This window comes from Lissotriton helveticus, chromosome 4_1 (assembly GCF_964261635.1).
Source record: "Lissotriton helveticus chromosome 4_1, aLisHel1.1, whole genome shotgun sequence".
Lineage (NCBI taxonomy): Eukaryota > Metazoa > Chordata > Amphibia > Caudata > Salamandridae > Lissotriton > Lissotriton helveticus.
The window spans coordinates 570,865,944-570,892,893 of NC_136063.1; positions in this window are offsets into that span (position 1 = coordinate 570,865,944).

Here is a 26,950-nt window from a genome sequence, read left to right on the forward strand (position 1 = left end):
TCCCGATTCCGAAGCGCTGTGCTGTGCTTCCTTTTATTTTTAGGTGCTCTGAGTGACTGAGTCTCTTGTCGCAGCCGCAGGTGCGTCCACCAGGCTTAGTGGGGCTACACCCCTACGCCCCAATGGACGCACCGCTGCTGCATAGACTTAAGAAAAGATTTATTGAACAACCTCAAATTGTTATGGACAGATATCACTTCTATAATAGGCATCAGTTAGTTAATGAATCAGTTGACGTTTATGTGTCTCTCTTGAGAGTTCTAGCTGCAGAGTGGGATTTCAGAGTTCAAGTGGACAAATACATTCATGATCAGTTAATTATTTGTTGTTCTATCAAGAAAATTCAAGAAAAATTACTAGGGCAATGCAATCCATCTTTACAGGAGGCTGTTGAGGTTGCCAAAAGTGTTGAACGGTCTATCTCCTCATTTAACACAATTAATGTAGATAATGTATCTGGAGGTGTAGCTGCCCTAAGTGTGGAAGATTACAGTAACAAAAGAAGTAGTTCAAAAGAAAAATTTAAATAAGTCTTTTTCTTCAAACAATGCAGTTAATAAGCAGTTTTGTCAAAATTCTTCTTTCAGTAAATCTTTGAACAGACTCTTTTCAATTTAGACATTGTCTAGCTAGGGCAAGGAATGTTTTAGGTGCAAGAAAATAGGTTATTTCAGAGCTCTATACTAGAGTAACGGAAGAGTTGCTAGTCTTGCAGATAAGTAAGTTGTAGATTAATTGAATGTTGAGCCCTCAATTGAGAACACTATTATGTGTGTCAGAGATGCCAATGCAAAGCCATGTTTTAGGTCAAGTCAATTGCAATACTACTTGTGACATTGATAATGACCTTATGTTCCTCCTATGTGCACTACAAGGCTTGGAAAGACAAAACATTAGAACCAAATGATATTCCAGTATATGGTTCTGGGGCAAAGAAATTGAAATGTTGGGATATTCTTTTTAACCAATATCTCTTTAAACACAAAACTATCATAGGCAATGCATATGTTGCTGTTGATGGCTTGCAAGTTCTTGGTTGGAAACATCAAGGCAGTTCAATATTACCTTGCATCCTAATGCAGAGATTCAAGTTTGTGTTATAAAAAATTTGCCTTCAATAGACCAACTTCAACAAGTTAATAAAAACGAAGTTTAAGATATTTTGAATGAACATAAGAATGTATTTAAGAAGGAGTTAGGGAGAGTTAAAGGATTTTCTCACAGAATTTTTCTAAAGAAAGATGCAGTTTCTTCTAAACACAAATTAAGGAATGTACCCCTGTCTGACAGGTAGGAATTGTTTGATCTGATTCAAAAGGTGTCAATATAAATCACATAAAAAACGCCCTTTAACCACCTAATATGAATGACCTGGTAGAGAGATTTAACAAAACTTTAGTTGAAGGAATTCAATTGGCTCTTAAAGCTTGTATTGATGTTAAAACTCATGTAGCAGAATTGATTTGGTCATATCTTTGTACTCCACATTGCACTACAAAATTTTCACCATTTGTGCTTTGTAAGGGTAGGAAACCTAGCCAAGAGTTATCATTCTCTTGGACTTAAACGCCTAAATCTACATTGAATATGCAAAAAATCTATAGCAAAGCTAAACAGAATTGTAACTATTCCAAGAATGTTGTACCTTCTAAAGAACTTGGCTTGAAGGTTGGTGATAAAGTAAACATCAGATTACCTCTGCTTGTTAAACAAGCATTGGCAATGCCAATAGGCCTCGCCTTTGAGGACTAATGGTTTTGCTTTTGGGCAATGTTCTATAGAATCGGCAACAAGCATTTTTTGTCATTGTTGTGCATCATTGGCCGAAAGAAAAGGAAAAAGAAAACGCGTCATGGCTTGCCAAAAGCATATTTTCATAATCCCAAACTTATGTAATATGAGAGACTCGTCAGCTGGGAATTGTGCAGCACGCTACAGGAGTAGCTTTTCCAGTTCCTACCTTGCCAGGAGCCTTGGGCGGAGTGACAGTGTCCCCGGAGGTTGGCCGCAGAGGAGGTGAGAGGCACGGCGAGCGGGACTGCGAGGACCAGCATTCTTGCTGAACATCGCCAGCTGGTTCCTCTTCCCGCCCGCGCCGCGCCCCCTCCCAGTGCCACGCCCCCCGCCTGAGCGTACTTCACCTCTCGCGGCCCCCGCTTCGCGGGGGCCGCTCGAGAGACACTCGTCAGCTGGGAATTGTGCAGCACGCTACAGGAGTAGCTTTTCCAGTTCCTACCTTGCCAGGAGCCTTGGGCGGAGTGACAGTGTCCCCGGAGGTTGGCCGCAGAGGAGGTGAGAGGCACGGCAGGCGGGACTGCGAGGACCAGCATTCTTGCTGAACATCGCCAGCTGGTTCCTCTTCCCGCCCGCGCCCCCTCCCAGTGCCACGCCCCCCGCCTGAGCGCACTTCACCTCTCGCGGCCCCCGCTTCGCGGGAGCCGCTCGAGAGAGACTCGTCAGCTGGGAATTGTGCAGCACGCTACATGAGTAGCTTTTCCAGTTTCTACCTTGCCAGGAGCCTTGGGCCGAGTGACAGTGTCCCCGGAGGTTGGCCGCAGAGGAGGTGAGAGGCACGGCGAGCGGGACTGCGAGGACCAGCATTCTTGCTGAACATCGCCAGCTGGTTCCTCTTCCCGCCCGCGCCGCGCCCCCTCCCAGTGCCACGCCCCCGCCTGAGCGTACTTCACCTCTTGCGGCCCCCGCTTCGCGGGTGCCGCTCGAGAGAGACTCGTCAGCTGGGAATTGTGCAGCACGCTACAGGAGTAGCTTTTCCAGTTCCTACCTTGCCAGGAGCCTTGGGCGGAGTGACAGTGTCCCCGGAGGTTGGCCGCAGAGGAGGTGAGAGGCACGGCGAGCGGGACTGCGAGGACCAGCATTCTTGCTGAACATCGCCAGCTGGTTCCTCTTCCCGCCCGCGCCGCGCCCCCTCCCAGTGCCACGCCCCCCTGCTATTCACAAGAGCCCCTGGTCACGCGCATCGCGGGACGCGCGCGGGGCCGTCCCCGGGGCGAAGACCGGGCAAAGAGCGGGCCGTTTTAGGCCGTTAGAGGCCGGCAGAGACCGGACCGGGCCTCCCCTCCAACGTTGTGCCTGTCCCAAGTCTCTACCCTTGTCATCATTAGCCTGCTGTTCCCGACTGTTCTCTCGCCATGACTACCAGAGTATCCAGGAGCAAGGCTGCTCAACAGTGCTCTAGTACACTGAAAAAATTATTTCCCAAGGCCAGTGCTGCGGTCAACAAAGGTCACACAGTGCCAGACACTCTCTCTGAGGTGAACATTGAAAATGTGTCTGTGGGCCCCTCGGATTCCTCTTCAATTGACATTAGTACTCCAATACCCCTTGACGCTACCCATCTATCACTTTTGGATAGTATTGACCAGACAATCGAGTCAGTCCTCCAACAACTAAGGACCCCGTCTAACTTACCAAGGGATAGTGAGTCCTTGCGTCTCTCCGGGGTGGTGGAGACCACTCCCTATGTGAATTGTGCGGAAATGACCAAGTCGCAGGATGGGGGCCAAGCTGTAGTGCTAACAGAACCCGTTGGCAGCAGAGTGGACCATCCTCCGAAAAGGAAAAGGTCAAGTGAGCTAACAGGGGCAAAAAGGGCTAAAGTGGACATAACCAATCCAATACTGGATGACAGCACGGATATTTCGGCCTCTCCCGAGTTCATTTCCCCGGGTATTGGGTCTGGTCAATCAGGCTCGCCATTTGTCACAGTTGTACCAGGGTGTTCTGGGCCATTTATATTTGGTGGAACTCCACCTAATATCGCAGATGCTCTAATTAGTTCACTTATGGACATCCTTAAGAACCTATTGGAACCCTTATCTGTAAAACTGGACTCTATAGATGCTAGACTCATAGCTATAGAAAACTTATCCAATAGAAATAGTCCTAGTGGGGGGTTGGGCCTAAGCGCACAGACGGCTCCCCGGGAACCTGTGGGGAATAGACCTCCTACTGCTGGAACATGCACACAGGCCAACACTAGGGCACAACACAGTATTACAGGTAGTCATGTCCCCCTACTGCCCCCTTCACAAACGTGTAGGCCCCCTGTCCCTGCACCTAGAAGATCCAAGCAACCGACACCACCCCAACTAACGAGTGAGGGGTGTGTTACTAATGGATATACTGGTCATCCCACTAGCTCTAATACTAGGCGTAGGGCGGTCAATCTGCCCCCTGAGGCAGTGCCTTACACAGCAATTATGGTGGGAGTTCCTGAGCTCACTGGTGACACTAGAGAGCCACAGGACTCACTCCGTAATAAGGTAATTAGCTGGCTCAACACTAACAGGCCCCTCCCTCCCAACATCAAAGGAGATGTGCTGATGGTTAGAAGGATCCCATGGATTGGAGTCACCCCCAAGAACAGGGCAGGGGACTGCATTATAATCAGCTTTAAAAGCCCACTGGTTGCCCCTTATATTTGCAACTGGCTGGTAAGGCCGGATAAGTCCAACATAGATTTAGTATCCCTCTCACACTTCTACCCAAATGTCTCTAATCTAGTTGTGGGGAGGGAACAGAGCTGGACTAGAGTGGGCTTCGCAATAGATGGTTCACGGTATAGACCCAAGCACAACACACTTCCCGCTCAGGGCAATTTCATTCACCAGAACAGATTTCCCTGCCTGGACCAAGTAGACTGACCACAAAGGGGAGATATACTACAACACTCAGAAAAATCTGCCCTTGGGGTTCCAGACAAGGGGGAGGGTATACCTCATTCCGCAACTGACAAAAAGATCCAGGTCTCTCTCAATGAGGGGGGGACCTCCTTGGGAAGTATCCCAGCACAAGTTGAGGAATCATCAAGCACACGCATTGCTTCTACATTGCAATCAGTGGAGCTTGTTGTATTACCCACCCCGTCGCCCACCATATCCGGTTTGGGTGATCCGGGCAAGCCTGCACACGACATCTCGCCCGTATTAAATGAAGCAGGTTCGCAACCTCAAGGTTCAGGGTTGAGTATTCTCTCCTGGAATGTGGCAGGCATCACAAATAAGGTGGGCACCCGGAGTGGGAAACTCTGGTTAACAAAAGTGATATCCTTCTTTTCCAGGAGACGTGGGCAAGGGAACCACAGTCTAGGAGGGGGTATGATATTTTTGAAATCCCGGCAAAGTGGAATGGGAGGGGGAGACCTTCGGGTGGTCTAGCTATCTGGGTGGCGAGCCACATCGGGTGCCAGGTGGAAAGGATGGATACATTCTCACAGGACATTCAGTGTGTGCTCCTCAAATGGCCCGGTAAAAGAACATGGGCCATTGTTAACGTTTACTCACGACCAGTCGCTGTGGGCAATGAATCCCCTACCCTAGTCGAACTCTCATCTTTTCTAGGACAACTGTCAGGTGACCTGAAAATATTGTTGGGAGGGGACTTCAACTGCCACTTCGAACCCCTGGAGGGTCTAATGGAGGGTGCCTTTACTGCCGAGGATGATCACTGGGGAGTTCCACCTTCCTCTTCACCTCACCCCAAAGCTTGGTCTCCGTTGGTAATACAACTTACTTCCCTCACTTTGAACTTTGCACTGAGGGCGTGCAATGGGCGCACCCCTTCTGACACCCCTTCTGACACTCCTTCGGTGTGCACATTCAATAGAAAAGGCCATGAGTCAAGGCTGGACTACATATTTATAGACATCTCCCTGTGGTCTAAAGTTCAAGATTTTAGAGTGGTTCCGAGGACAGATAGTGACCACAATTCCCTTCTGCTGGAGATCCAGCATCCAGCCCCTGCAGCAGGGCTGACAACTACTGACACCGGAGTTGACCAGGGGGATATACTCCTTACTACAAGTAGGCGTCGGGTGAAATGGGGGAAGTTGGTTGATAAAGAAGATGCTTTTAACAAGTTATATGGCATAGCACTCCCCAGGTTCCAGGAGGTGGATGCTCTCATTAACCAACTAAGACCCTCTGATTATAATGAGAGACTATCTGGCATCCAACAGGTCTTGCAGATGTTTTCAACCCGGTGGTGCCCTCAAGAAGGAAAAAGACTCGTACCTCGACTTGGTACACCTCTACTTGCAGGAAAACCAAATCTGAGTTACTTTCCGCCATTAAAGAAGGTAGTGACAAGGCAAGGGTTGTAGCCCTTAGGAGGGAGTATAAGGTAGCACTGGCTAATGCAAGGGCAGAGTGGGATTGGAACCACTGGCACGAACTGATTGAAGCCCTTAAATCCAAAGATTCTAGAAAATTCTGGGCCCTGGTAAATAATGGAACAGGGGATCTTATATCCGCAGCTGAACCTAATATTGCCCCCTCTATTTGGGAGGCCCACTTTGGAGCATTATATCAAGAAACCACTCTATGGCCCGAAGGGACGGCGGCGGAGTTCCCCTGTCCTCCAGATATGGCCCTAGAATTTTCCTTAGGTGAGGTGAAGATAGCACTGGAGCGTTTGGCGCAGGGGAAGGCACCGGGGCTGGACAAGCTACCCGGTGATCTTTTTAGACACCATCCCGACATCTGGGGCCCGTACCTTCTTATCCTTTTTAATGCTATATTAGGAGGTATGGCGGTCCCTTCCTCCTGGTTAGGGGCTGAAATAGTGCCGATCCATAAGAAAGGGTCCCCTTTGAGTCCGGCAAACTATAGGCCAATTAGCCTTATAGATGTCCCCCAAAAGCTTTTTGCGCGTCTTATTTTGAACCATCTATTAGACTGGGTAGAGGATAACGACATCATGAGTCCCTTGCAGGCTGGCTTCAGGAAAAACACGTCGACCATGGACCAGATCTTCCGCCTCGTCCTCCTCTACTGGAAGACGGTGAGGATCGAGGGGGGAAGATTGTACATGGTCTTCGTGGATCTGAGGTCAGCCTTTGACCTAGTCCCGCGCAGGAAACTGTGGGAGGTGCTGGAAAAGCTAGGAGTTCCCCCCCAGCTACTTAACATCTTAGCCAGGCTGCATGAGAACAACTATGCGCAGGTCAGGTGTGGGAGAGATGGCAATTTATCATCCAGGTTCCCCGTTCGTCGAGGGGTGAGGCAGGGTTGCGTCTTGGCACCGACCCTGTTTTGCTTACTCATCAATAATGTCATCTCACACCTGGAAAATGTCAAGAACAACGACGCCCCATGTTTGGCAGGTAGGAGGGTACCGGCAATTATGTTTGCCGATGACACCCTCCTCCTTTCCAAAACATCCATGGGGATCCAGAGGATCCTGGATGGATTTGGTCTTTTCTTTCGTCAGCACGGGTTGGAGGTGAACACAGAGAAGACCAAGTTTATGATCTTTAATCCACCTACTAAAACTAGGCCCAATCCCTCCCTGGGGACTGCCAGCCTTGAGAGGGTGTCTACTTTCATATATCTGGGGGTAACATTGCAGGAAAATTTATCATGGGACCGCCAGATAGTACGATCTAGGGTCAAACTGTCCCAACTGTCAGGCGCAATTCTGAAGGTGGCCAATACTTCTTCCTTCAAGCCCATAAGTCCGGCCCTTGAAACTTACAGGACCCTGCCAAGGCAGCGGCCATGTATGGCAGTGAGCTATGGGGGCATAAAGCGGTGAAGGACTTATCAACAGTTGAAAATAGCTTCTTAAGGCGCCTACTAGCTCTCCCACGTGCCACGCCACTTCAGCCTCTGAGAATGGACATGGGTCTCCCCCCTATTGCAGAGGAGCTTGTGTCAAAGCCAGTGAAGTTCTGGCACAGGCTCTGGTCTACGAATGAACTTTATCACTACAGGGAGGATTTTACCCACGTCATGAGCTTGAACTGTAGTGGCAAAATCCCCTGGCTTGCCTTTGTGAAAAACGAACTGGTTGCCATGAATCTCCGCGACCTCTGGGAGGACCCTGCGCGAGGCTGTCAAACAATCTCGCGCAAAGCTCTGTCACAAATCTATAAAGATAGGTCCCTTGCACACTTGATGGACGCTCGAAACAGCGGCACCCTTACTTTGCGATTTTTAGAATCCAAAAATTCTTATGTTTTTGAACCTTTTATGGATTTTATCTTCCCCATCCTGGCGAGGAAACTGTTTGTTCAATGGAGGCTTGGCACACTCCCTATTAACTCATACACCTGCAAGTGGACCAACGGGGACGATAAAACATGTCCCTGCTGTAATAGCCATTTGGAAGACGACCTCCACATTTTGTTTGTGTGCCCCGCATATCAAAGGCCCAGGAAACATTGGATAGCGCTGTTATGCAAGAACCTAGGGTTCAGAGAGTATGCACAGGCATACAGGATCCTGAAAACCAGTACCCTGGGCCACATTGTGTTTGCTGTTTCCAAATTTCTTATGGCTACATGGTTGATTAGAAAGAAAAAATCCTCTGAAGCCCCCTGAACTTTCTAGTGTTTTTAATTCTTTCCTCGCTGGGAGAGTGAATTTTATTTCATGTTTTAAAAAAAAAAAAAAAAATGCATTTTATTGTATGTAATGTCTTGCACTGCATCTTTTATGGTCTATATGGCCGAAATAAAGAATTTTTGGATTGGATTGGATTGGAATAACTATGCACAGCTGTATGACACCATTTTTTGTGCCAAACCAATATGGTCAGTAAATAAAAAAAGAAATTGGAGTAGTATGAAAGCGATTTACCTACAATGACAACATCCAACTGAAACTGTAAAGAAATCAATGTGACATTTTATAACAAAACATGTTAAAGGAATTATAATTAAAACATTCGGAATACACAAAACAACAGCAGAATACCAGAAATGCCACAACCAGACACTTCAGTTTGAAATAAAATGTTGAAGCATATAAATTGTGAAAATCGCAGAGTTAAAAGTTCATTTTCTAAACCTTGAAGCCATATGGCTTCTCTTGGAAGCCTGAAACAAGCAACGCATTTCAAAGCAGTGCACGTTCTGTTATGTCTAGAGAACGTGCAGAAATGCACATACGGAATCAATATATTAAGAATGCCTGGTACAGGCATCAGATAAAATGTCACAACGTGTTTGCTGGCCCATGTGACTAAAAGGAAGCATAATTAACAATAATAACTAGTGAACTAGCAAGCCTGCATATTTATTTATTTTTTGAGAACTAGATGTGGAAGGAGTGTGGAAGGAGCAGGGACTTTTAACCAGGTATTATCTCTTAATACACTACCACGGAAGAGATTTTGTCAAAAGTCTGCAGACCACTGTATTAATTTTGACAAACCTCTCTTACTAATAGCTCATCACTGTGGTGGGATGGGGGGAATGTTAATTTGGACCTGCTGCTTGATGTTGGTATATTGTGTGAGACAAGCAGTTCTAAGCAAGCTGAAGTTTGCTAATGAGGTGAACAAAATCTTCGCATTCATTAGCAAATAAAATGTGGCCTGTCCCCAATACATTTTGAGGGCTTTGTTCAAATTTATGGGACTGTGAAGTTGCACTATCATGCTGGCCTTCCCAAAACAAATTGTTTTTGTCGTCCTAGGCCTAGTACTTCACAGAAAGCAGCAGCACATCATAGAGTGCAATGGAAAGCCACTATGTCCGAACAACATGAATAGATCACGTTACATATCAGCGAAAACAAGTGGCCTGCACTTTTCAAGCACTCGTGCTTGTGGCGGCATCCACCTTGTGGGAGCGAGCAGCAGCATGCAGGGGTCATCTATTTGTAATTAACATGGCGCGCCGCTGCTCGCTCCCGCAAGGTGGATGTTGCCACAGGCACAAGTGCTTGAAAAGTGCAGACCGATTCCTAAAGGCCGTCTCCGAGCTGCGCTAGGCTTGACCTAAAAAGGCCAATGTAAGTTTTCAGATTATTTAGCATTCTAAAGGTTGCCAAAACTTCTGTCCTATTAAGTGATGGATCCTGGTGGAGTATCTAAAAAATTGCCAAATTAAATTTCCTAATGGTAAAATACCTTTTTGTTCAACTGATCCAGATTTTACTAGTGATTCTGTGCACTTGAAAAGAGGAGTGGAACCAGGGTCTTCTGTAAGTGTCATTGATGTTACTTCTTTTGCTATCTCAAATATTCCTGTTCTTGATAATTTAACTTACACTAGGAGACAAACATCATTACCTAAGAGGTTTGAGGATTTAGTGCTACAATAGTTTTTTTTCTTTTCTTGTTTTTCATTATTTTAAGGAAGGAGGATATGTGGTACTAGAATGTATGTAACGTTCTTTATTCCATTTCTTACATGCTCACTGTTTCTATTCCAACTGTGTGGATTCATTTAAATGCTTTGTCATGATTCCACATTCTGGAAGCTCTTACAGTTCATTTGTACAGTTGCTCTCCAGAGGGTGGATGCTTCATTAAACTGAGTCTCAACCTGCTCTTTTTCAAGACTCATTCTTTACAAGAAGAATGTACACACAGCGAGCCAGGAGGAGAGCAGAATAGGCAGCAACACAAAACAAGCATGAAAGTAAAAGATAAAGCAAGGCGCTCGTGAAATGGAGAACAATGGAGGTGGGTGAGGTGTGCAGAAAATAGGAAAGACGTGGCCGCCATGCTTAAAGATAAAGCGTGGTGTGCCGCGCTGCAACAATAACAAAAAAGAAAGCTGTAGTTGGGTGGTGCGCCTCTGCAAAAAACGAAAGTGTCATATTGCTGTGAACCACTTAGGAGACAGCAAAGAAGAGCGACACTGGACTGAAACAATGGTAAGCAGCAGGTTGGAGCAAAGTTCTTTATTCATTACAACAGGTCTTCCAGACAGCGAATGGTCACTGCCTAGGCTGGACCTAAAAACTTGGTAGCGAGCTATCATAGGGAAACACTCATCCTGTTTCCTTATTATAGGTTACCTGATAATCCCAAAAAAGGAGATTCATCCATCAGGATTATGAGATATACTTTAAAATTTCACCTTTTGGGTTTTCTCAGACACATTTCCCATATTAGGAGCTTGTGGTATTTTTCTGTGGAAAAATCCAGGGGATGACAGAAAAACCTACAGAAATCTTTGCATAAACATCAATTCTCACAGTTATGCCTCATTCTGGGTGGGAAAACCATAAATGCAGTTGTGATCGTGTAGCCAGTAATTATTATGCTAAGTATATGCAAAGAAGCATCCCCTGCTATGGATCAACACAAAGCATTGTGTGCAAACAATATCTGTCTGAATGAACAAGATGCACAAGTCATCACAATAATCTGCTTTAGTTCAATGTACGCTTATTTGCATTCACAACAATGGAGCACCTCAACATAATTAGTCATTCCAACTGGAATTCAGCCTACAAAAGATTCATATTGTTTTAAGAAAATGGTAGTGATTGTGACACATCTTCCGTGAGCGAGAGTTTGCAGAAGTGGTTTAAGTGACTACATAAAACAAATACTAAGGTTTCTCTGTCATTAGTAGAGATCAATGTAGACCAGTCCAATGGTTTTAGATATGAGAGTGGGAATAATGGTATCCATCACTTTTCGACACATCCTGTTTCTCCATTCCTTCACTATAATGTTTGTTTTCCTTTGGAGAAGGTCGTGAATGTGTTTCGAGCCCAGCTGTTTTGGCTTCAGGACATGGGGTCTGGGATGAGTAATTTACGTGTAGTCAAGACATGATGGGGTATATTTACAAGAATTGCCGCTAAGCAGTTTTGAAGTTGCTCTGCAGCAATGTTTTTTTAACACTGCCGAACGCCAAATCCTAATGCTACATTTGCAACGTATTTAAAATACATCGCTACATGGCATTAGGGTCAGCTAGCAGCCGGGGAAAAATGTCGCTAACACTAGCATCAAGGCGGTAGAAGATTTACAGGCTAATGTGAAAAAAGTGACAGCTGGCCAATTAGCAGCAACAAAATGTACGCTAGTCAGCCTAACATCACTTTTCAGCTTCTTGCGGCAACAAGAGCTTACAAATACACCTCTAAGGGAGAAAAATTTAAAACCCCGGAATGCAGAATGAAGCAGCCAGGACCAAGTTCAGCACAGGCCAACAACTCCCCATTCCCCCCCAGAAATCCCCCCCAACAGCCAGGATGACCAGCCAGAGTCCCAGGGGAAGTAAAAATGCAGATGCAGGGCTTCATTTATGAAAAGGGGTGCATCGCTGGTGAAAAACAGTGATGCATCACTTTTGATTGCGCCATCCTTGCGACATCATGAATGCACTGTATTTATAACAATATGGTGCAGCCCTGTGTTTCCCCCTGCCCTGGTGAAAATGTCAGCTGCTTAGCACCAATGCAGGCACCCTTGCACAATAGTGCAAGGGTGCCTGCATTGAGGGGAATGATTGTTTATGTGCAAAAACGTGTTCCTTCCTTGTCTACAGGCGCCCTGGTCACCGCCCACTCTTCACTGATGCCATCATAGACCTCATCACACCTCAGGCTCTCACATTCACAATTACCTCCTACTCGGAGACCTCAATTTCCACCTGGACAATACCAGAGACAAGATCACTTCATCCCTACTGGAGATCCTTGACAGCATCTGACTCAAGCAGCTAGTCACTGAGTCACTGAGGCACAAACACTCAGCCCTGTTTTCTCAGCCAGCAGGAACTTCACCTACAGCCACACCACCAAACTCCTCTAGACCGATCCCCACTGCGTACATCTCACCTTAGCCATGTCGACCGCACACCATTGCCCTCATTGCCACAAAAGGAAATCTCATTGACTTCCTCCGAATGACCACTCCACCAACACCAACAGACACCAACACCGCAGCACTCTCTGGCACCCGTCAAAAAGACACCAGGCAAGCAACACTCCAAGAAAGCCAGCTGGTTCACTCCCACCCTCCGTGAGTCCAGATGCACCTGCAGATAACTCAAGAAGAGATGGAGGAACAACAAAACCCCAAAACCCCACAAAACCTTCAAATCTGCCATCCACGCACTTCTCCTTCTCCTCAAAACCATAAAGAAAACGGCCATCCAAGACAGAATCAACGCCAACACACACAGCAACAAAGAACTCTTCGCCATCATCAAGGAGATTGTCAGGCCCAACAGAAAGACCAAAGACATCCCACCCTCCCAATACCACTGCAACAAACTAAGCACATTCTTCCACCACAAGATCAGGCAGATCTACGACAGCCGTGACACCCAAGACCCTGCCACTCTGCCCGCCACCAATGCACGCAACCATGCAGCACCCCAACAGATCATGCTCAACTGGACGGACACCACTTACCACAGACGACACACTCAAGACTATGAAGAGCAGCCACTCAGGAGCCCCATCAGATACCTGCCCATGCCACATCTTCCATAGAGCAGCTGCCTCCGTCGCCCCCAGCTTCGCCCGACAGTCAACTGCTCCATTCAATTTCCCACCTTACCCGAGGATTGGAAAACGCCGAGATCCACCCTCTGCAGAAGAAACCATTTGCTGACCTGACAGACTTCAAGAAATTAAGACCCATCTCCCTCCTTCCCATCCCAGCAAAGGTCATCAAGAAGGCCATCAGTGCCCAACTTTCCGAGTCCATTGAAGGGAACCACATCCTGGACACCTCCCAGTCCAGTTTTCAAAGCAACCACAGTACTGAGACCGCACTCCTCGCCGCCACAGACGACATCCGCTTCTCTTCTAGGGCGAAAACGCAGCCCTCATCCTACTGGACCTTTCGGTAGCCTTTGACACATCTCCCACCGCGCCCTAATCATGAGATTCCACGACGCTGGCATTTGCAACAAGGCCCTAGACTGTACCCACTCCTTCCTGAATGGTTAAACACAGAGAGTCAGATTACCCCTGTTCCTTTCAGAACCTACAGAGATCAGCTGCAGATTGCCCCAGGGCTCCTCCCTGTACTTAACCCTCTTCAACATCCACATGGCCCCCCTCGCAGCCATCGTCAGAAGCCACAGATTCAACATCGCCTCTTATGCAGATGACACACAGCTGATCATCTCCCTCACCAACGAACCCACAGCTACCAGATTCATCTTTCACAATGGAATGAAGGCCGTCGCTACATGGATGAAAGACAGCTGCTGTGAGAAGTTGGCCTGATGTATGATGTCTCCAATTCTGGGGGCACCTTGTATCAGTCCAAACAATCCCTTATGGTGGTGGTTGTAAGTCAACCTTAAAAAGACAAGCTATCCTAATGGTAGCATGGACTAAGCAGCCTTCAGGCTAAACTGAAGAGGGCATATGAAGCCAGCGGTTTTACCATATGCAATCCTGTAATATCAAATGAAAGGACACCACACAAGTTATATATTATAAAAATATATGTATTTATTACTAGAATAATCCCCTGTACTCTTTATGAGTATAGAAGCACGAGCGTTTAAACAAAAGCACAGTTTAACATATGAAAGTTGCACGTTTATGGATGAGGCCGGTGGCCACTCAAACCATATATCAAAAAAGTGGTATAAGTATCACTTTACGAACAGTGGTAAGGCCTGGGGCCTTGGGAATCACTGGGACTACACTGGACTAACAGCTGTTAGGATGTGAGTAGCCCGCGGGACTCGGGTGCAGCGCTAAAAGCACACGCATGCACCAGTGCAAAGTCAATGGTGCGTAAAAGTTACAAAGTTACTGTTTTAGGAGTCTTCCGACTGGAATAGAATTACCACACTTTAAACTAGGACACTGGAGGTGTAAACCACTACAGGAGCACCGGCGTTCATGAGTTACCTCACCCACAGGAAGCGGGTGCATAGGTGCCAAAGTGTGTCGGTTTTCGTCGTGCAGTTCTATGGAGCCTGAAGATGAAGATGCTGCAGGCGGCCAGGAGAGAAGAGTCCGGTTGGATCCAAGAGTGGATCAAAGCTGTAGAGTACCTGAAAGCAGAGGGGACAGAGTCTGGGTCACTAGCCACTGACCAGGAAGGAACCAGGCGATGTCGGGCGCAATCAGGTGGTTGTCGAGAAGCTTGTCTCCGCTGCCACGTAGACTCGGGGGCATTGAGGATGACCAGGGTCAAATCACGAGCTGTCCCACAAAGGTTCTCGCTGTCGGCGGTGTCGGCTGCCGGATTGGAGTCAACAGGCCTTGGCAAGGCAACCCACGCAGGATTGGAAGATTGCTTCTTTCTCGGACCAGCAAGGTCAGAGAAGTTGCTCCTTTTCAGGGGAGTGAGGGCCAGTCTGGAGCAACCAGACTAGCAGAACAAATTCAAAGGTTCATCGGTACTGGGGCCGCTAGCCGACGGGCAAGCGACTGGACCAATGCGTCAAGCAGAAAAATGCAAAAGGGCCCCACGCAGCACTCGGTGAGTGTGGAGGAGAGATCTTCAGTACAAAAGCTGCTTGGGGCTGGGGCTTCTCAAACCCCAATGCACAGCTTAAAGGGAGCCTTGGGAGCTGCACGGTCAGCACTTTGTAGTTTTTCCAAGATGGCCAACTCCGCACTCCACGTCGCCTCCACGGGTCTCAGATTCGCTGGGACTGTGAATCGCGCTGTTAGAAGTCAAGGGATGCTAGTCTTGTTGATCTCTGTTGCTCGAGTTCTGGCAGGAACTGCAACAAAACAAACCGTTGGGCGCTGGATGGTGCCTGTTTGCACAGGGTGGTCACTCCTTGACCACAAGGGAGATTCTTCAGTCTTCTACGTTGAGTAGGATGTCGAAGGGTCCAGAGTTTCGTTTCATAAGTTTCAGTCAGGATAATCTGAGGTGCATTGGCACAGCTCCTACCTTTATTCCAAATCAAGGGGCTGGATATCCTCCTATGGGTGGGACCCAGGAAGGGGGTGGTTACACCCCTTTCCCTTTGTCCAGTTTCGCGCCAGAGCTGAGGCTGGAGTGCCCCAGAACCGGTTTGACTGGATTTTGCATGGGACACCTTGTGTGCCCCAGGCAGTGTCTAGTTTCTTTCAACCCTCCCTGCTCCAATCCACTATCTCCTGTCTGGGGTGGTGTAGCACCTCCCTGTGACAGGAAACTCTTTGTCCAAGCCTCCCCTGCCAGGTTTCGGTCAGCAGCAGGAGGTCAGACGTGTGTCGGGGCAGCAGCATCTATTTTGTGATGCTGAGGCTCCAGTTAGAATTAACCGCGTTTAAGTAAAGTAACATGTCTTCTCCCTCTAGAATGGTGGAATGCTACCCCCGTCGCCAGAACTGGCGAGGGGGTAGTATTCCAAAGTGTATGACACCTTACACAACATGTTTTGATAAAGCCAAACCAAAGTTAGCAATAACCGCGAGGATTATAATGCAGTTAAGAGTATATGGTATGGCAATACCCTGGAACAGCAGTAAGGAAATGGTTCCGAACACTGCAGACAGGCTCAGCTCATGCTAGAGCACCATCTCACATAAAACCAAGCACTCTGCCTCCAGGATTGTTAAGGCCTGCCATAGGAGTGACTTATAGGTGCATATGTGTCCAGATATGGGTTTAGATATAGGTATACTATATCTAAGCAAGGGGTGATTACACAACCTTGCCCCAGCTGAGTGATCAGCCAGTTGTGTCAGTTTGGATGGCCAGCCAGGGGTGGCAAAAGATATGCTGCAGCCCGTGGTAGGCCTTGGATGCACCTATTCCCTGGGTACCTATAGTACACTGTACAGGGGCTGATAAGGTGACCCAACCCAATTTAGTTATGCACCTAGGGTACATGGAGGTCATTTTAAAGAGAGAGCAAATAGCCTGGGACCCTGATTAGCAGGATCCCAGGCCAACTAAGTCGAAAACCAGCTAAACACAAGGAAAAAAATCTGGGGTAACCATAGTCAGGTATCCACCTTCCTACATAACCCCCCACAAACAAAAGGAGATAAGGCTATCCTTGACCAGGTAAGCCTATATTGCCTAAGTGGCCATATAAGGAAGTACCTGCACTAGCATGGTTACCCCCTGTCTCATGGTCCACTAAGCAATCCCTCACCCTAGGGGTATCAGAGGGTCTCCACCGTAGGGAATCACTACCTGTGGTGTGTTGTGGCAAAGTAAAAGGCTGGTGTTGAGATGGAGTACTGAAGTGAGGCTCCACTAATGTAGGGCTCAGCTTCCTCCAATCATCTTCCACCATGTGTGCCTTTCTTTCCTTGACTGAGTTGCACTGTGCTCTCAGGGTCAACCTCTGGCTGCCTACAGCTGGAGGCTGGGTCCCTTTTGTTGGCTTCCTGGAGGGACAGGTCAGGTTTGGGGCCTTTGGGTGCCATGTTTGGCTGTGCCCAACAGTGTCCATCTGGGGGAGGTCCCTAACTAGTTGTAAGGGGTATCCCTTAGAAGTTTTTTTAAGTTTTCACCTTGCTAGGGCTGCTAGCTTTGGTGCCCCTAATCTGCTGATGGGGGTGTTTTATTTGACAGGGCGCCCTTTGGGGCTCACTGACCTCCTTGACCTCTGCAACCCTGGGCTGACTGAGGCAGGGTAGAGAGGGGCAGGTTACCTGCTCCAGACTGGGTTCCACCTGGGAAGGGTCCACTGACATCAGGGGCTCTGCCAGGCTAGGCCTGACTACCTCTGGGGCAGTTTCTTCACCAGGGGTAAGATCAGTTCCCTGGCTGATCCTTTCCTAAAGTCTGGTGGGAGGGAGATTTCTCTTCCTCCTCAATGCTCTCTGTTTGTGTGGAGTGATCCATAGTTTCAGGCTTCACAACACATGAATCAGTTTGAGTTTGGGCTGTGGCCATCACAGCCCCACCAACCTTTTCAGGAAGGGACTCAGTTTGGGTATGGGCTGTTACCATCACAGCTCTGCTAACTTGTTCAGGGAAAGAATCTGTTTGAGATGGGGCTGAGACTAGCACAGCCATACCAACCTTTTCAGGAAGGACATCTTGAACTGGGGCTGTGGCCATCACAGCCCCACTAACCTTTCCATGGAAATTTACCATTTTAGAATGGGTTTCTTGTTCCACCTCAGCCCAGATGAGATTTCTAAATCATTCCCAAGTAGAGAATCTACATGCAAGTTTGTTGACACTGCCACTCTCTTTGGGCCAGTGACACCTCCCCAGCTGAGATTTACTACTGCCATGGGATGATTTGTCTGCACTCCATCAATATTAGTCACCTGATATGTGGCACCAGGTAAAAGTTGCCTTGAGGGGACTAAATTCTCAGTCACCATAGTGTTACTAGCCCCTGTGTCTCTGTAGGCCTCAACTTTTTGACCATTGATGTGGGGCTCCTGCCTGTACTTGCTCAAAGTGTTTGGGCAAGCAGTGAAGTTGGCAAATCCCATGCCATTTTCACAGACAAGAGTAGCTGTAGTAGGGGACCTGGTTAGGCCAGAGTCCACCTGAGTTCCAAAAGTAAACCCAGCCAAATTCTTGGGGGTGCTCCCACCACCTGGGGGATTACTGCTAACAGTAACAGGAGGTGTTGGAGCTTTACTTGGAGGAATATTCTTTTTATTACTATTCTTTGGACAACAGCTATCTGTTTTCCAGTGGCCAGCCTGCTTACAGGCATGGCAGTAAGGTTTCTTTGGGACAGAGGAAGTGTTTTGGGACCCACCCCCATCCTTGGAGTTTTGGGGCCCTGTGGTAGACTTGTCTTTAGATTTATCCCCACCCTTCTCTTGAGCCTTGGAAGTATCCTTCTTTTGGTCATTACCCTGATTCTTAGGCCTAATCCTGGTTCTGATCCATTTGTCTGCCCTCTTACCCAATTTTTGGGGAGAGGACATATCTGAGTTCACCAGGTGCTGGTGCAAAAGCTGGTTTTGACAATTACTAAGGATCTGCTCCCTCATAATCAAATTATACAATCCTGTATAGTCATGTACTTTGCTGCCAAGTAGCCAACCTTCCAGAGCCTTAGTAGCACAATCTACAAAATCAGTCCAGTCCTGCGTCTGAGCTTTTTGGGTATCTCTGAACAACAACCTGTATTGCTCAGTGGTTAAGCCAAACCCATCAATAAGAGCACTCTTCAGGACTGTGTAGTTTTTAGCATCCTCAGGTCTAACTGTGAGGAGCTTATCTCTCCCTTTCTCAGAAAAGGAGTACCATAAAGTTGCTGCCCACTGTTCTTGAGGAACCTGCTGTACCATGCAGGCTCTCTCCAGAGCAGTTATCCATTTGTGGATGTCATCCCCTTCCCTATAGGGGGGCAAAATCTTTGTCAGGTTTCTAGTATCATATGAGCTGTCTTTCTCTTTGGGAATAATGCTGCCACCAGTGGGTATCCCCCACACAATTTTTGTTCCCTTGCTAAAGCAAGTTTAGCTTGGGCCAGGGCTACCTCCTCCCTCTCTATCTGGAGTTTGACACCTCTCATCCTGGCCTTATGCTCTTTTCTCTGGGGGGAAGTCATTCCCCTTTGAGATTCCCTTGAGGCACTAGAAAGGTGAGATTCCCTGGAAGGAGATCTCTCCCTTCTATTGCCTGGGAGTATTCTGTTATGGAATCTGGGGAGGTGCTGGCCCTCTCCATTTCCATGTAGGTCCAAGTTGACTTGGCTAAGCCTCCCAACTGGTACCTGGCTATCCCTCTGATCCTGATCTGACTCTTCACCTTCTGATTCAGGGTCCACCTCCTCATCTTCTACCTCTGGGGTGGTGTTCTCGGTATCTGGGGGATTCACTCCTTCTCCTGAATCACCTGGGGGAACTGCACTAGCTTTCTCCAGATCATCCTTCTCTAGGATGGCTATCAGGATAGAAATGGTAGGGTTTGTGACCCTTTTTAAGCCTCCTTGCAGTGCACAAGGCACTCAAGTCCCTGTGGCTGAGTTTTTCATAGCTGGAAGGTGCCTTGGCAAGGTCAACCACCACAGGTAGAGAGCTGGAAGCTTCACCTGTGCCAGACGCCGCGGCCAGGGCGACTGACGCTGGAATCTGGGGACCACGGTTCGATCCCCGGCTCCGGCGGCAGGTTAGCCCAGCACCATGTGACTCTGGGCAATAGCTCGCTTAATCTTCCCGACGGCCCCCAGCGCCTAGAGACCCTTACGGGTGATTGTGCGCTTTACAAATGTGGACTTTACTTTACTTTAAGTGTTTTCCTACTGTACCTTGCTAGTGAGTTGTAAGCAGGGTGTGCTAAGCCCTTTAATCTACAACTACTAAGTTCAGTAGAACTTAAATATGTAAGCTTTGTTTATATGTATCTATGGTACTTAATGTGATCTTTCAATTTGATAAAAAGATTGCAATGGTAAAACAACAGCAAGCTCAAATCCCAACCGCTGCACACCAATGTGAGAAGTTGGCCTGATGTATGATGTCTCCAATTCTGGGGGCACCTTGTATCAGTCCAAACAATCCCTTATGGTGGTGGTTGTAAGTCAACCTTAAAAAGACAAGCTATCCTAATGGTAGCATGGACTAAGCAGCCTTCAGGCTAAACTCAAGAGGGCATGTGAAGCCAGCTGTTTTACCATATGCAATCCTGTAATATCAAATGAAAGGACACCACACAAGTTATATATTATAAAAATATATGTATTTATTACTAGAATAATCCCCTGTACTCTTTATGAGTATAGAAGCACAAGCGTTTAAACAAAAGCACAGTTTAACATATGAATGTTGCATGTTTATGGATGAGGCCGGTGGCCACTCAAACCATATATCAAAAAAGTGGTATTAGTATCACTTTACGAACAGTGGTAAGGCTTGGGCCGTGGGAATCGCTGGGACTACACTGGACTAACAGCTGTTAGGACGGGAGTAGCCCGCGGGACTCGGGTGCAGCGCTAAAAGCACACGCATGCACCAGTGCAAAGTCAATGGTGCGTAAAAGTTACAAAGTTACTGTTTTAGGAGTCTTCCGACTGGAATAGAATTACCACACTGTAAACTAGGACACTAGAGGTGTAAACCACTACAGGAGCACTGGCGTTCACGAGTTACCTCACCCACAGGAAGCGGGTGCATAGGTGCCAAAGTGTGTCGGGTTTCGTCGTGCAGTTCTATGGAGCCTGGAGATGAAGATGCTGTAGGCGGCCAGGAGAGAAGAGTCCGGTTGGATCCAAGAGTGGATCGAAGCTGTAGAGTACCTGAAAGCAGAGGGGACAGAGTCTGGGTCACTAGCCAGTGACCAGGAAGGAACCAGGAAGGAACCAGGCGATGTCGGGCGCAATCAGGTGGTTGTTGAGAAGCTTGTCTCCGCTGCCACGTAGACTCGGGGGCATCGAGGATGACCAGGGTAAAATCACGAGCTGTCCCATAAAGGCCCTCTCTGTCGGCGGTGTCGGTTCCGGATTGGAGTCAACAGGCCTTGGCAAAGGCAACCCACGCAGGATTGGAAGATCGCTTCTTTCTCGGACCAGCAAGGTTAGAGAGGTTACTCCTTTTCAGGGGAGCGAGGGACACTGTGGAGCAACCAGACTAGCAGAGCAAATTTAAAGGGTCGTTGGTACTGGGGCCGCTAGCCAATGGGCAAGCGACCGGACCAAAGCATCAAGCAGAAAAATGCAAAAGGACCCCTCGCAGCACTCGGTGAGTGTGGAGGGGAGATCTTCGGTGCAAAAGTTGCTCGGGCTGGGGCTTCTCAAACCCCAATGCACAGCTTCAAGGAGGCCTCAGGAGCTGCACGGTCAGCACTTTGTAGTTTTTCCAAGATGGCCGGCTCCACATTCCACGTCGCCTCCAGGGGTCTCAGATTCGCTGGGACTGTGGATCAGACTGTTCAAAGTCAAGAAATGCTAGTCTTGTTGATCTCTGTTGCTCTAGTTCCGGCGGGAACTGCAACAAAGCAAACCGTTGGGCGCTGGATGGTGCCTGTTTGCACAGGGTGGTCACTCCTTGACCACAAGGGAGATTCTTCAGTCTTGTACGTCGAGTAGGATGTCGAAGGGTCCAGAGTTTTGTTTCATAAGTTTCAGTCAGGATAATCTGAGGTGCATTGGCACAGCTCCTACCTTTATTCCAAATCAAGGGGCTGGATATCCTGCTAGGTCCCTCCTATGGGGGGACCTATGGAGGGACTTCTCATATGTGGAGAAGTGTGGCTAAATGGTTAGAGCGGCAGACCCTGATGCAGAGGTCTAGCCCGGGGCCAGGGTTCAATTCCCTGCCTCAGCGGGTCGTGGGCTCAAAATTCCTTGGACCTGATAATTCTCGCCTCGGTGCCTATTCCAATCATGGAGTCCCACACTGCAACTCTGGGCAATAGCTTGCTTAATCTCCACAACGGCCCCCACAACGCTAAGGATGCCTGGCCTCCACCTTGAGGGTGCCCAGGAGTGGACACCTCACAGGGAAAGCCAGGATGAGTTCCACAGCGGTATTCGTACAAGCGCCTTGAGACCCTTGTGGGTGAGTAGTGCGCTATACAAGTATAAATTTACAAGTATCAATTTACTATGGGTGGGACCCAGGAAGGGGGTGGTTACACCCCTTTCCCTTTGTCCAGTTTCGCGCCAGAGCTGGGGCTGGAGTGCTCCAGAACCGGTTTGACTGGATTTTGCATGGGACACCTTGTGTGCCCCAATCAGTGTCTAGTTTCTTTCAACCCTCCCTGCTCCAATCCACTATCTCCTGTCTGGGGCGGTGTAGCACCTCCCTGTGACAGGAAACTCTTTGTCCAAGCCTCCCCTGCCAGGTTTCGGTCAGCAGCAGGAGGTCAGACTTGTGTTGGGGCAGCAGCATCTATTTTGTGATGCTGAGGCTCTGGTTAGAATTAACCGCGTTTAAGTAAAGTAACATGTCTTCTCCCTCTAGAAGGATGGAATGCTACCCCCGACGCCAGAACTGGCGAGGGGGTAGTATTCCAAAGTGTATGACACCTTACACAACATGTTTTGATAGAGCCAAACCAAAGTTAGCAATAACCGCGAGGATTATAATGCACTTAAGAGTATATGGTATGGCAATACCGTGGAACAGCAGTAAGGAAATGGTTACGAACACTGCAGACAGGCTCAGCTCATTCTAGAGCACCATCTCACATAAAACCAAGCACTCTGCCTCCAGGATTGTTAAGGCCTGCCATAGGAGTGACTTATAGGTGCATATGTGTCCAGATATGGGTTTAGATATAGGTATACTATATCTAAGCAAGGGGTGATTACACGACCTTGCCCCAGCTGAGTGATCAGCCAGTTGTGTCAGTTTGTATGGCCAGCCAGGGGTGGCAAAAGATATGCTGCAGCCCCTGGTAGGCCTTAGATGCACCTATGCCCTGGGTACCTATAGTACACTGTACAGGGGCTGATAAGGTGACCCAACCCAATTTAGTTATGCACCTAGGGTACTTGGAGTCCATTTTAAAGAGAGAACAGATAGCCTGGGACCCTGATTAGCAGGATCCCAGGCCAACTAAGTCGAAAACCAGCTAAACACAAGGCAAAAAAATCTGAGGTAACCATAGTCAGGTATCCACCTTCCTACAGCTGCCTCAAGCTCAACTCGGATAGGATGGAAGTACTCATCCTGGGATTCTCCCCTTCAGCCTGGGATGACTTCTGGTGTTCCGCTGCACTTGGAACCCCTCCTAACCCTACTGACCATGCACACAAGCTCGGCATCAAATTGGGCTCCGCGCTCACAATGAACCACTAAATCAAAGCAATATCCTAATCCGACTTCCACATGCTCCACTTGCTTCGAACAACATTCAGATTGATCCCCTCAGAATCCAGAAAGAAGGTCACCCACACACTCATCACCAGCATACTCAACTATGACAATGCACTCTATGCCGGCATCACCCAGAAACAGGACAGAAAACTACAGAACGTCCAAAACACCGCAGCAAGACTGGTCCTCTATATCCCCCGCTGCAGCCACATGACACAACACCTCCAACAACTCCACTGGCTCCCAATCAACAAGAGAATCACCATCAAGCTCCTCACACACACCTACAGGGCTATTGATCCAGCGGCCTATAGGAAATATGTCATAAGCAACGCTACCTAACTCTATAACCTATTACATTAAACACTACTCAAACTCATGGACCCATTAATCAAATATGACATATTTTGACCTACTGAATCAGGTGGCCAAATTAAACTTATATACAACTTATTTACAATTTATATACAACCGCGGTAAAAGATAACATCATTTGAACAAATCCTAACTATTTAAATGACCACCATGGCGATGGCATCTAGCTAATAGTAACCCACACTTCTGAATAATCAAGTCCAGCTTGTTTCCAAAAGTAAGATTTTATTAACTAATTATAGATTGTTGTGAATATAATTTTATAAATGTAATTTTATTAAAATCATAGTGTGCATATTTGAAAACATTTTAGAAAATTACAGTTTTAAGCAAGAAATGATAAATTTAGCATTTCTAAAATCCTAAGCCCCTAACTAAGCTTAATAAATGGAAATGAAGTAAAGTCTTTAAGGGATCTTACGTGCTCCTAGCAAAGTCCGTCAGCACGACACCCTCATCTGAAAGTTGAAAAGCAGCAGCTAGCACTAACCATAGGGCATGGGTTTTTTATACCTTTCTACGCTAGCTAATCTAAGTAAAGGAAAATTTTCTGCAAAAGTCGATGTCCCATTGGTCCGAAAGTGACAAGTGACATGTTACCCCATATTTCAAAACTTCCATTCTGTCATATTCTTTGAGACCATTGTCTTTTTTGTACGTGTTCCAAAGCTTCCTTAGTTTGCAACAAATTTGAACAAGAGTTCTCACTGGTTTCATTTCACTTCCTCGGATGCCAAGTTATCAAACTTTCTTTCTGCCGGTTTCTGACCTTGGCCACGTCCGACAAAAATAATGACAGCGCTTCTTCATTGTTAAGTGAATGTAACTTTCATGGAAAACTTTAGGGTGGACATCGTGCTTCAGGCAGAAATTGAATTCATCTTTTTGCAAACTCGAGCAAACTAGGCCCAAAAGCAGGCAACTTATTTTTCTAGTATAAAACAAACACAAGAAAAGTATTAATGAAAGAAATATTATTTTATTCTGTTTCCACCCTTTGTTTACTAATAGATTAACCCACCCTATTAGTCTAGTGTTACCTAGCAAGAAGCAAACAAATAAAGCAGCATTTTATATCTACCAGTCTTCAAGAATCCATGAAATCTTATATGCACCTATAATAGTAGAAATAACATCACATAGACAAGGAAAGCAAAACAAGCACATGCCACTTTAAAATTTGCAGCAGTTAGTAATGACAAAAATGAAAACGACAAAATTAATTTATTATTTTTGCACAAACAAAAGATGCAACAATAATGCACGTTTATGAGCACACATGTTAATATCCCCATGTGTAAAGTTTAATCTAGATTGAGTTAGCATAACATATCACAAATCATTAATACTATTAATTTATATTATAGAAGTGTGACTTCACGAGTTTAAACAAAATTTTGTTTTCTATCTCGCTGCATCAACTCCCTCATCTGGTGATTAACAAATCACCACACCATAACCCAAAATTTGAGAAAATTTAGACTTCTAGGAAAATGATTCAAATTCATTTGAGTTAGTATTTCTCGAAATTTGTTTCTGCAAAATCCTTGCAATTGTCATACTGTGCTCTGTGTAATTCTTGTAACTCAATCTCCCTTTCTTCTTCTTTTTTAATTTTATAAATTCTTCTCTTTTCTTTCATTTGTTTCTTTCTCTTATGCAACAAACAACCAATTTTTGTCAGAACAAATATGAATATTATCACAATCAAAGGTGCCACAATCTTGCCAAGAACTGAACTTCCAATATCATGGAACCAATTTTTTATAGTTTGAAATCTCTTTGAAAGTCTTTCTGAAAAATCTTCTTCTTCCAATGGAATTATCTCTGAATGCATTTCAGTAATGTTCTTAATATACATCTCAATGTTCTTACTCTCATCAGGAATGTAAGTACAACAATGTTGCATATGTAAAATGCCGCAGACTCCTCCCTCTTTTGCAAGGAGTATGTCTAAAGCAAGGCGATCTTGAATCACCATAGATCTGATTGCAATGACCTCAACATTCACTAATTGGAAACCATCAGCTGTATCTGTTGACAATCTGTCAACAATTGTGGATAATTTTCTGATTCTCCCTGCATTCAGGGTTATACCTACTAAAGGTATCACTGCTTCAAAAATATCTCCCAACATTTCTGTAAAAGTTTCTCTTTTAGCCCTATTTACATAATTATTAATTTTGAACAATCCTTCTGTATTTCTATCAACATGAAAGATTTTAGGGAAAACAATCCCAACATAACAAGTCCCATACCAGTGGTCAGGAAGGTTGTAGTAAGCTTTGTCACCACAAACAAAATAAATCCCAGGGAAAATTGGATCTTTTCCACCTTTGAATCCCCAACCTCCCAAAATCTGATATGTATCTTCACAATTGCTCGCACCCACAAAGTAATTATCAAAAAGTGTATTGTCCCTTCTAATGCAAAGCTTACCACTAATTGGTTTGTCTATGTGAATTGCAGCGTTATCAAGTGTTTTACCATTTAACTTCTCATCCTCTTTTTGCCAGAACTTAGACTTAGTCTGCTTGACTATTTCATTTCTCTTGTAAATTGCTCTCCTCTCCTCAACTAGGTTCAAAAATTTCTTTCCTTCAACACTTAATTTGCAGGTTAGATTGTTTTTGTAAGCATACTCATATGTGAGTTCATTAGTAACAAGGAAAAATTCCCTCATCTGTTTAGCCTTTTTATGCTTATTTAAAGTAGCCTCAATTTTTAAATTAGCAAAAATTTCATCATAATTCGAATAATAATATTCTAAGCGTCCAGTTTGATAGAACAGACTAGCTAACACACTACATGTTACACCATATGTTAGAGGAAGCATATTGTATGTCACTCCCTCAGAAACAGAAGCAGGTAATTTAACACAAACATAGCAGTCTTTAGCATTCATTACTTTGACATATTCGCTCAAAAGCCTTGTAAATGTATTGCTTGAAAAATCACTAATAGATTTGTCCTGATGAATGTCAGGTTGATGATCAATAACTTTGCCTATTTCACTATGTTTGTTTTGACTAACTGAAGCTTTACTTGTCATGTTTACTTTGTGAAAATCTTTGTTAATTTCAAAAGGAATAACAACAGCTAAAATTAACCAGAGCAGAATCAAAATGAGCACACACACCAGAGTCATCCTACAGCATCTCTTAACAAGCATTAGAAATGCAATCGGGCTCGGATTT